Genomic DNA, 11158 nt, shown 5'->3' with positions numbered 1-11158 from the left:
GCTAGACATATAATTGATGTATTTTTTTTGAGTGTTAAGAAAATATGTTTCCCATAAAGGGAGTTTTCTGGCAACAGAAATACTTCTGGAGCTGAATTGCAGTTGTTACTTGCTTGCATCTATGTTGTTTAGTGTGTGTTAGTTTTCCAGCATGTCCTTGTAGAGTAATATACCTTAACATATATTTATCTAGAGGAAATAGAGTAAATCAAGTAAGTTAGGAAGGCATACTTCTGCTGATGAGGTTTTTTTTTTCAGATTGAGGAAAGGATTTGAAAGAGTGAAATCCTTTTTTGCAGCACAAAATAATCTAAGCTTTAAAGAGCAGAACCTGCTTGCTCTTTATTCTCGTAGTTCAGCGATTGCCTCACTGACATTATACAGACTGTATCTGTGGTCTTTCATGTATGTAATGAGCAGAAGCGAAGACCACCCTTTTAAAGGAAAAATTATTTGGAGGAATTAACTCTTTTATGATGGGAACTTAAAATATTATTTCCAGAATGTTGCAGAAGTGGTGAAGTATGAGTGTGTGACATTATTCAGTAATTGTTGAAATGTGCTGAGATGAATATGTTAACTGTAGGTTGCAGCGTGCAGTCAGTAGGTGTGTGATTCTGAATGCCTTTATTAGAATTAATCAGTAGTTTACAAAGGGGAGATAAAATTAAAGCTCTGAAAACAAGTATTGTTTACTGATGACTCATTGAAGGAGAGGCAGAATGCTATAGTATCATCAAGCAAATAGTATTGCAGGCAGCTGAGGGTTTGGTTTCAAGTCAGCAGTTGGTATTAGTGAGGTGATACGTGTGATCTGACTGTGTACTATGCAGCCAGGTTTTGGCAGTGCTACACTTTGCTGTGGTGTGCAGTGGGAGCTTCCAAGCTCCTCACGTGACTTCAGCCAGCCGTGAGTCAGGATGTTTTTCTTCTGTGCTACAGTAAAAATGTTCAGTAAAAGAATAGGGTGGATATTCATAAGGGCAGTCAGGCAAGTTACATTTCTCAGCATTGCCCACTGCAAGTCAGAGCTTTTAGAGTATTAATGTTTGATGATAAGTAGCATCAAGGTAAAGTAGTTGTCGAGAAGGTAAAAATAGACTGCAGTTAGGGAGAGGTTTTGTTTCGAAACTCCCTCTAAATTAAGCAGAAGAACAACTTCCCCTTACAGAGTACAGCTACATCATCATACTCACTGCATTGAAAGAGCTGCAAAGGCTTAATTTAAAACAGACTTGTTAAGCAACTAAGGAAACATAAGAGGACGTGACTTGCTTATGGTAAATTACATGTGTCCACTCTTTCTTCATGGATTTCCAACTGTGTGAAAATTGCTTTACTGTCATGTTCTGTACCGAGAAGTTCTTTTACAAATGTATTGCAGAGCAGTTATTGTTTTGAGTTGGTTGCACTTAGCCAGAATTTCTTCTGGGTCCCTACTTGAAGTATGGTTATGGAAAATTAGTGTTTTCTTTTGGTTCTTTCAGTTAGGAACTGGAATAGTAAGTCGTTCACCATAAAGACACTAGTACCAGCTCAGAGTAAAGTATGCTCCCCCTTACTTTTCTTTTAAGGGATGCAGTAAGTGAGGGAAAGAAAAGATCATAAATTCATGTTGCTGCTTCTTCCCAGATACCATCCTGTTGGTTTGTTTCCTAATGGACCAACACTGATCTTTTTATGTAGATCATGTGCACATACTCCGATCTTCATCTGATGTGACTTCAGTAATACATTTCTGTGAGATGCTCTGTTATGTCAAGTTCTGGAGCTTCTTGTAGTGGGAGGTTCTGGTTAAATGTTTTTATGATTAAAGTTGCAATGTCAGATTTGGATGGGTGATAAATAAGTGCATTTAACTGATGGATCTGCATTCTGGCAGTGTTTGTCAGACGTTTTTTGATGGCGTAATCTTCAGCTAATACAACTGGTCACTCAGTTTCTTTTACTCAGTTCTGAGTCTCTTCTCCCTCTGTCTTTCTGTCCATTTTCCTCAATTCCTACTATGTTTTTCCTATCTCTGTCAGGTCTTGACAGGATTCTTGTTGATTGAGCACTGAGGACAGGATGAAGAAGGTATCTTCAATACCTCTTGCATACCTTTATTTTAGCATGATGAGGTCCAAATGACAGAGAGGTGATAATTAAATCATGAGTTCTTCTTTGGAGCAGTTTCAGAGGAAGTATGATTCACTTGCAGGACTCTCAGATGGAAGAATTGATAGCCTTTTATAATTACTTTGTTGCTTTTACCTGACAAAATACATAAATTTACCAACCAACAAAGAAAAAAAATAGATTAATAAACCCCAAGAGAGTAAATCAGATTGCCTTAAAAAATCCAAGGAAGGAAACACAAAGTATGGAGGACTCTATTATCTTGTAATGGGTATCCTAAAAAGTCCTGCAGAGCAGTCGGTGTCATATGATGCTGGAGTAATGTGTTTTGTCTAGTCATGCATTGTCTTTTTACTGTCCTTCTTTTTCCCAAGGTACAGTGAATCCCATTAGGGGAAACTTTTTGCTTTTCTGGGTACTTGGCAAGAACATAGCCCAAGTCAACTTTGCAGATCTGGAGGAGAGCCCAGCCCAGCTTTTGGGATTCTCAAGCTTCTGTTGGGATGTGGGCACACAGTGAATTTCTCTTAACACAGCAGGTGAGGTAGACGGATTGCCTTTGGGAAAGCAATACACCTTATTTCCAATTCACCAGGATTCTCTTTAAATAAAAAATATTCTTAAAATGAAGCCAAGTTTTATTCTAGCAAAGAAAGACTCTTTTTTAGGAAAACATGCAGCTTTGGTTAGTTCTAGATGTTCATGAAAATACAGGTTAATATCTTAAATTTTTCTGGGACCGGGGTTATCTTTGAATGCATTGACTCTTTAGCAAGGCATCTCTTACATCAGGCTTACTTTTCTGCCCGCCATGTCAGTTGAATTTCAGTTTCCACCATTTTCTTCCTAGACTTCATGATTTGCACTGTGAAACTTTTTTTTCTTGCTTCAGTATATATCATACTATGCATTATCTGTAAAACATTTTGATTTCCAGTCTGTGGGATATCACTGGTTATTCATAGATAATACAAAGGACTGTCTTGCATGCCCACATTCTTTTGGGGTTCAGGCAGATATTCATGATATGTAAGTGGAATCAGTGCTTTGGTCTGCTATTACAGTTTCTATTCTCTTAATTTCTGCTTCTGTATGTAACATGAAATACAGCCTCCCTTTCCTCAGTTTTCCTGTTGCCACACCTTGTAAATAGAACTGAAACTACTTTGTGGCAGGGAGAAAATAATAAGTGATTAACAACATGAGAGTCCAATAGTCCCTAGTCCAATCCTTCCCCCACCAGTGTAAGTGGGTGTAACTCTACTGCCACCCTAAAGTTGTCCCTTTTCTTGTTGTGAAATCCATGAAGTAGGGAAGTGTGTCCTGGAAAATTGTGACATTTCAATGAAGCTTTATATACTGTTCCTTGAGGGTGACTTTGTTTCCTGATGAACAAGGCTTCATTTCCCCTGTGTAAAACTCAACTATTTCTCCTCCAGTCCTGTCCCACAGAGTACCATTTAAATGATGGGAAGATTTTAAGGAGCACTTTTTGCTCTGCACATGCTCTAACTATCTTAGTGTTAGTTGCAGTGGGTCAGCAATTACTGCTGACTTTCAGACATCAGTGCTGGATCTCTGAACAGTCAAAGCCATGGAAGGATCAACTTTCATATTTTCTTCTGTCTTGCTTTTTCAACAGTTATATTGCAAACCAGCGAAAATTAGAAAGTATCAATGACAATGAAGTTGGATTTTATGTCGGACTTAAAAATCTGTGAGTATATGGGATGCATATTTTATAAAGCTATTTTTTCTATATTTCTTTTATAAAAGCATATAGAGACCTCACCAGACTGTATGCCTAGCTAAGTGTTATTGAGGACAGTTGCAGATATTGTGGTTCAGCCTTGTTGAATTTCATCTAAGCTCTTATTTTAACCATTATTATCATTATGCTTTCCACTGTATTTTAAGTGAATTGTTCTAACAGTTTTATGTATTTTCACAGAACCGTGGTGGATTCAGGCTTAAGATTTGTGTCTCGTCAGGCATTTGTGAAAAATGTCAACCTACAATACATGTGAGTAGAACAGTGCCTGCCCAGCTCATGTTAATTTATTTAATTGTGAATTTATTTCTATCTTTTACCATTTTCTTCATAAAAAATGTTTTAACAAGATGGACTTATAATGGTCTTCTGTCATTAATTGACCCTGAACATGATATGTATGGTAGGGAACTGGCAGATCCCACATAATGTGGGGTGGTAAAAAGACCGTCCAGTTCATTATCCTGTCTCTATGGGCTCTGTGTCTTCTGTGGTAAGTAGTGTAGCACAAAGAGTGACTGTCTCAGCAGAGTGAGTTGATGCTGAGGGTATGATGTCCATACTATGCATCACACTCAGTGACATAGGTTTGACTTGCTGTAGTCTGATTCAGTGGGCTGAACATGTTTTAGTAGCTGCAGTGCAGTAGATACATGCAGGGAGCACATCTAATGTAATTTGAACAGTGTGCATGCCCAGAGACTGTGGTATGACTATGAACTTAAGTCATGGGGATGACCCAGGAGATTCACTTGGGAAGCTCACTCAAGATCTGAACTAATGCACCCAAGCAGAATATGAGAATGAGGTTACTTTCGCATCCAAATGCAATTTGTGGTTCATCAGCTACAGGAAGCAGAATTCATGCCTGTGCAGCTTTCTGACTGTGTTTTTCTAGATTACTTACACTTTAGATTATCAAAGGCAGAACTGGTCAAATTTCTTTATAAAAGTACAGAGAAAAATGATGAGCTAAAATGAAAGACTTTGTTTCTTTTTAGTATAAGCACAAGTCCCTGAAAGACTGTAGTGCCTTTTGGTGAGACAGTTACAGAATAGCTTGCTTTGCTATTTAGATAGAAGACTATGGATCTAATCCTGCAAAACACTTGAGATTATGTGAGGGGCTCAGTTCCTCACAGGTACCCTCTTTAGCCAAGTATTCAAGTGTTTCAGTCCATCAATCTTCATTAGATATACTTAGAACTTAACCCCTTGCTTTTGTTAAAGTCCTAATGAGATTGGCAATGCGTAAGGTGAAGCCTCAGGCTTGTAAGATACTTCCTTGTAATAGGGAAGAGCTGTTGAACAGAGTGCAGGGCTGATTGCTTTGCTAATGAAATGAAATCTCTTTCTGCACCTGTGTTTTCCAAATAATGGCAATTAATTAATGGAAGGAAGTGGACTTGAATATCTGTATCTGCCAGAACATTAACTGCTCTCTTTATTGCGGAACAGTATTGTGGTTTGAACTCAGCTGGCAGCCAATTGCCATGTGGCCAGTTGTTTACTTCCACACCCCCCCCCCTCCCCCCTCTCCCAGTGAAATAGAGGAGGGCCAAAAGAAGAAATTTGTAGGTTGAATAAAAAAAAATTAGTAATAGTAACAAAACCAACAGTAACAATAGTAGGTCCCAAATGGGTGAAATGCATCAGTGGCTTACCGAGCACGGCGACAGGTACGCAGCCTGCCCCACCCCCCGTGCTGCGATCCAACCGCACCAGAAAATCCCACCACGCTGACCTGGAAACTGAAACGGGTGTGAGAGAGCCTGTGTCCGCCTGTATACTGAGCATAACATCACATGATGTGGAATACTCCAGTGATCGATCCCAACCCAGCCCTCTAGCTGAGCTCCCTCTCAGCCCAGGGAAAGTTAACTCTATCCTGGGTGAAACCAGGACAGTCTCCACCCCTTATTCTGTATCATTCACGTTATCCTCAGGTTCCAAATACATCCTAAGGAATCACCACCCCTATTTTCCAAGTCTCACAGATATCAGTCCCTTAGTCTGTGGGTCATCCTTCCGTAATGTCTGCTGAGTTCATTTAGTCCATAACTTTGGGTTCCATCTGTCATGACAGACTTTAAGGCTGGAGCAGTGAGGTGGAGTTGGCTCAGTCAGTGGAGCAGGAAGCTTTGGATGTGGCAGGGGAGTGTTGTGGGGCACCAATTGCAATTACAGGGTTATTTGACAGTTCAATTCATTGGCTATTCTCACCTAAAATCAAATCTCCTTGAGGCATGCATTGTACTTACCTGTCCTTCTGCATTACCCATCAAGTGCACCCAAGGTCCTTGAGCAAAAGTAATCCCACAGGTGGGTTTACCTTTACCCAATGCAGGAGTAACCCAGACAGTCTTCCCCAGCATGTTTTTAATGTGCACTACAGGGCCTTTATCCCCATCCACGTTATGTAGGAGGTTTGATGGAGCAGGGCCAGCTTGCTTGGCAGATCCTCTGGTATGGACTAACCTGGTGGCTTTTGCTAAATGCACGTCCCAGTGTTTGGAAGTTCCACCACCCATAGCTCTCAGTGTAGTTTTCAGCAATCCATTGTATCGCTCCATTTTCCCAGAGCCTGGTGCATGGTAGAGGATGTGATACATCCACTCAATGCCATGGTCTTTGGCCCAGGCGTCTATGAGGTTGTTTTGGAAATGTGTCCCATTATCTGACTCAGTTCTTTCTGGTGTGCCATGCCCCCATAAGACTTTCTCCTCAAGGCCTACAGTGGTGTTCCGGGCAGTGGCATGGGGCACGGCATGAGTTTCCAGCTAACTGGTGGCTGCTTCCACCATTGTAAGCACAAAGCGTTTGCCATGCTGAGTTTGTGGGAGCATGATATAATCAATCTGCCAGACCTCCCCATATTTATATTTTGACCATCGTCCTCCATACCAAATGGGCTTTAACCGTTTGGCTTGTTTGATCGTAGCACATGTCTCACATTCATGGATTACCTGTGCAATAACATCCATGGTTAAGTCCACCCCTCGGTCACAAGCCCATCTGTATGCTGCATCTCTTCCCTGATGGCCTGAGGAGTCGTGGGCCCAGCAAGACAGAAAATGTTCACCCTTATGTTGCCAGTCCAGATCTATTTGAGACACCTTAATCTTGGCAGCCTGATCCACCTGTTGGTTGTTCTGATGTTCTGCAGTGGCCTGGCCCTTGGGTACATGAGTGTGTACATGGCGTACTTTCACAACCAGATTCTCTACCCGAGCAGCAATATCTTGCCATAACTCAGCATCCCAGACGGGTTTGCCTCTGTGCTGCCAGTTGCTCCGTTTCCACTGCTGTAACCACCCCTGCAGTGCATTTGCCACCATCCATGTCAGTACAGAGGCAGAGCACTGGGCACCTTTCTCGCTCAGCGATATCCAAGGCCATCTGGACGGCTTTCACCTCTGCGAAATGACTTGATTCACCTTCTCCTTCAGCAGCTTCAGTGACCCGTCATGTGGGGCTCCATACAGCTGCTTTCCACCTTCGATGTTTCCCCACAATGCGACAGGACCCGTGGGTAAACAGGGCATACGCTTCTCATTATCCGGTAGCTCAGTATATGGTGGGGCCTCTTCAGCACGTGCTACCTCTTCCTCTGGTGCCATTCCAAAATCTTTGCCTCCTGGCCAATTTCTGATCACTTCCAATATTCCTGGACAGCTGGGGCTCCCTATTTGGGCCCATTGTGTGACTAATGTGACCCATTCACTCCACATGGCATCAGCTGCCTGGTGTGTAGAGGAGACACTCCCTCTGAACACCCAGCCCAGCACTGGCCGTTGGGGTGCCAGGAGGAGCTGTGCTTCAGTCCTGATCACTTCAAAGAGGCTCAGAGCCCTTCATATGACTCCAGTACCTCTTCAGCAGTTGGAGTATAGTGGGCTTCAGATCCTCTGTATCCCTGACACCAAAACCCCAGGGGTCGACCCCGAGTCTCCCCTGGTGCTCTCTGCCAGAGACCCTGGGTAGGGCCATTCTTCACAGCTGCAGTGTAGAGCACATTTTTAACATCTTGTCCTGTCTGAACTGGTCCCAGGGCTACTGCATGAATTATTTAATGTTTTATTTGTTCAGATGCTTGTTGTTGCTCTGGGCCTCATATAAAATTCTTTTTCCAGGTCACTTGATAGAGAGAGGGCTGACAATCTGACTGTAATTTGGAATGTGCAGTCTCAAGAAACCCACACCACCTTGTATTTACTTTCTGTTAGTTGGTAGGGCATTAGCTTATGTTATTTTAGTAATAATATTATTAATAGCCATGTTATTTTATTAATCACATCCATTGGTGTCCATCTTGCCATTTTACTCCTAAAAACTGAATCTCTTGTGCAGGTCCCTTAACCCATGGTTCAAAACCAGCTCTCAGAAGGATTTGGATTATTTTCTCCCCTTTCTCAAAAACTTCTTCTGCTGTACTACCCCATACAATGATGTCATCAATGTACTGTAAATGTTCTGGGGCTTCACCCTGTTCCAGTGCAGCCTGGATCAGTCCATGGCAAATGTTGGGGCTGTGTTTCCACCCCTGGGGCAGTTGATTCCAGGTGTATTGGACACCTCTCCAGGTAAAAGCAAACTGTGGCCTGCACTCTGCTGCCAGAGGGATGGAGAACAACATGTTAGCAATATCAGTTGTGGTGTACCATTTGTCTGCCTTTGACTCTAGTTCATGCTGAAGTTCTAACATGTCTGGCACGGCAGCATTCTGCGGTGGCGTGACTTCATTCAGGCCACGATAGTCCACTGTCAATCTCCACTCTCCATTAGACTTTTGTACTGGCCATATGGGGCTGTTAAAGGGGGAGTGCATCTTGCTGATGACTTCTTGTCTCTCTAGTTGACAAATAATGTGCATATTTTTTAATAGGGATTACAGAGTCTCGATTGGTGCGGTATTGCCATCAGTGCACTTTTGTAGTGGCAGTTGGCACCCATTATTCTTTGACCCTCAGCAATCCCACAACAGAAGGATCCTCTGATAGACCAAGTATCACAGACAGCTGTTTAATTTCTTCTGTCGCCAAGGCAGCTATACCGAAAGCCCACTGATACCCTTTTGGGTCTTTAAAATAATCTTACCTGAGATAATCTACACCAAGAATACATGCAGTGTCTGGGCCAGTCACAATGGGGTGTTTTTCCCACTCTTTTCCCCTTCGGCTCACCTTGGCCTCCCAATACAGTCAACTGTTGAGACCCCCCTGTCACTCCTGAAATACAAACAGTTTCTGCTTCTTTAAAATCTGATGGCATTAGGGTGCATTGAGCACCAGTGTCCACTAGAACCTTATACTGCTGGGGGTCAGATGTGCCAGGGTATCAAATCCACACAGTCCAGTAAACTCAGTTGTCCCTGTCCTCCTTCTGGCTGGAGGCAGGGCCCCTCTGACGTTGGTCATAATAGCTGCTAATGACAAATGGGTTAGTGTGGTGTGCACGGGTTTCAGCCTCATCTGCATCACTCACTTCTTGGGAATACAAGTCAGAAGTTCTTCTCACAAGATCATGAGCAAAGTCAACCTTTCTGCTCTATTGGGCACTTGATTACTGGAAACTGGAGCAGCATTTCTCCTAAAAGAACCCCATTTTGTAGTTGTTTTTCCTTCCAGCTCATGTACCTGCTCTTCTAGGAGGTAGGTAGGTAGGTAGTTTCCATCCCATTTCTTCATGTCTTCTCCATAGTCACGCAGGCAATGCCACACAGCTTCCCCCATGGTGTGTACCGGTTCTCTTGAGTAGGGAAACGACTGCTCTTAATAGCCGAGATTTTAGGCTGTGCACATGGGGAGTAGGACATGTTCTCTTTAAATTGCTGGAAATCTTGAGATAATTTCTCCACAGCTGCAACGAGGACAGAAGAGAGACTTTCTTCATATTGTCATAGTCGATGAGCCAATTCGTCCACTGTTGGTCCCTCTTTGTCTCTCCAGTCCATTACTGCTAATGCACTGGCATATGGCGATGGTGTGCTCCGTACGAACTTCCACCACATGGGCCGGGTGCATTGGACTTCGTCTGGATCTGTGGGTAGCTGTGCATTGTCTGGGTCACAGTAAACCATCTCCCACATGGCTAATTCTTTCAAGTATTGAATACCTCTATCCATAGTTGTCCACTTACTTGGATGACATACCAAATCTTCCTTGAAGGGATACCTCTCCCTCACATTTGACAGGAGTTGCCTCTCAGAGACTGAGATTTTGTGTCTTCTTTCCAGTGGTTTTGTCAATGCCCCCTTCTGTAGACAGGGATCTCAGCTGCCTGGCCTCCCTACCATTCTAATGGTAATTATTATTAGACACTACTGGCCCCACTATCCCAGCACTGGAGCAACCAGGTAATGAGTTGCTCACCTGGATGGCAGCTGAAATCTTTTTGCAGTGTCTTGCGGTTCACTCAGAGATAGGGATCGGGTGACTATCACTGGCTCTGCCTCCTCCTGTTCTCGTGATGGGCCTGGTTCATCATCACCCTGTAACTGCGAGGGGATTTTCTTCTGTATTTCTTCTTCTATATGGGAGCAACTGACACTGTCATGGGTTGGTTCTCTGGTTCAGCTGTAGCGCCTGTCCTCAGGCTTGTAGTGGCTGCAGGTTCTGTAATTTAGTTACCAGTTGCAGAGCCCTTCTCTTCCTCTTGAGGGTGCTGAACAGTGTTTAATAGCACTCAGTAAGCATGGGCCGTGCCCCAGTGTGTTGCAGTGAGCTGTGCCTCTCTGGATTTACCCAGGTGACAGCATACTTTTTCCAAATGTTTTACTAGTTCTTCAGGATTCTGCACCTGTGCAGGAGTGAAGTTCCAATACACTGGAGCTGCTCACTGTTCTAGGTACTTGCCCATGGTACTCCACACCCTCAGCCACTCATAATTCTTCAACCTTGGGGTAGATGTACAGGTGATACTTTTAAATAGCTGCTTAACCCTGAACAAAACTTAAACCACATGCAGGAACACACTGGTTCCTAGCAGTAAGATGACTGTGTTAATGTCAACAGTCCAAGGATATTTGAAATTCCTGAATTTCTCAAACACAATTGTAAATAGCCTCAGGGCTGATGACTGCACCCTGTCATATATGAGCATCACAGCAAAAACAAAATCTTAACCCAACTCTCACAGACTGTGAGCAACAGCATGGGAAATACATATTGCAAGTGAGGTGATAAAATCTTAACGAGCCAAGCAATCAACATTATTACCCATTTTGTCATTATCTCAGGCCTCACACTGGATTCACCCCACCCCCACCCC

The 11158-nt window shown here is 43.1% G+C and overlaps 1 protein-coding gene across 2 annotated transcripts in view; it reads left to right on the top strand.

Moving 5' to 3' along the window:
- The first annotated feature begins 3763 nt into the window (after positions 1-3763).
- The window catches only part of NTRK2 (neurotrophic receptor tyrosine kinase 2), a 194570-nt gene continuing 187175 nt past the window's right edge, over positions 3764-11158 (top strand). For both annotated transcript variants that reach the window (XM_026866144.1, XM_026866143.1), the window contains exons 1-2: positions 3764-3835; positions 4070-4141. The gene's annotated coding sequence lies outside the window, so the exon portion shown is untranslated. The remainder of the gene's footprint in view (positions 3836-4069; positions 4142-11158) is intronic.

This window comes from Athene cunicularia (genome assembly GCF_003259725.1).
Source record: "Athene cunicularia isolate RWA chromosome Z unlocalized genomic scaffold, athCun1 chrZ_part2, whole genome shotgun sequence".
NCBI lineage: Eukaryota > Metazoa > Chordata > Aves > Strigiformes > Strigidae > Athene > Athene cunicularia.
This window is presented reverse-complemented; position numbering and strand designations above follow the sequence as displayed.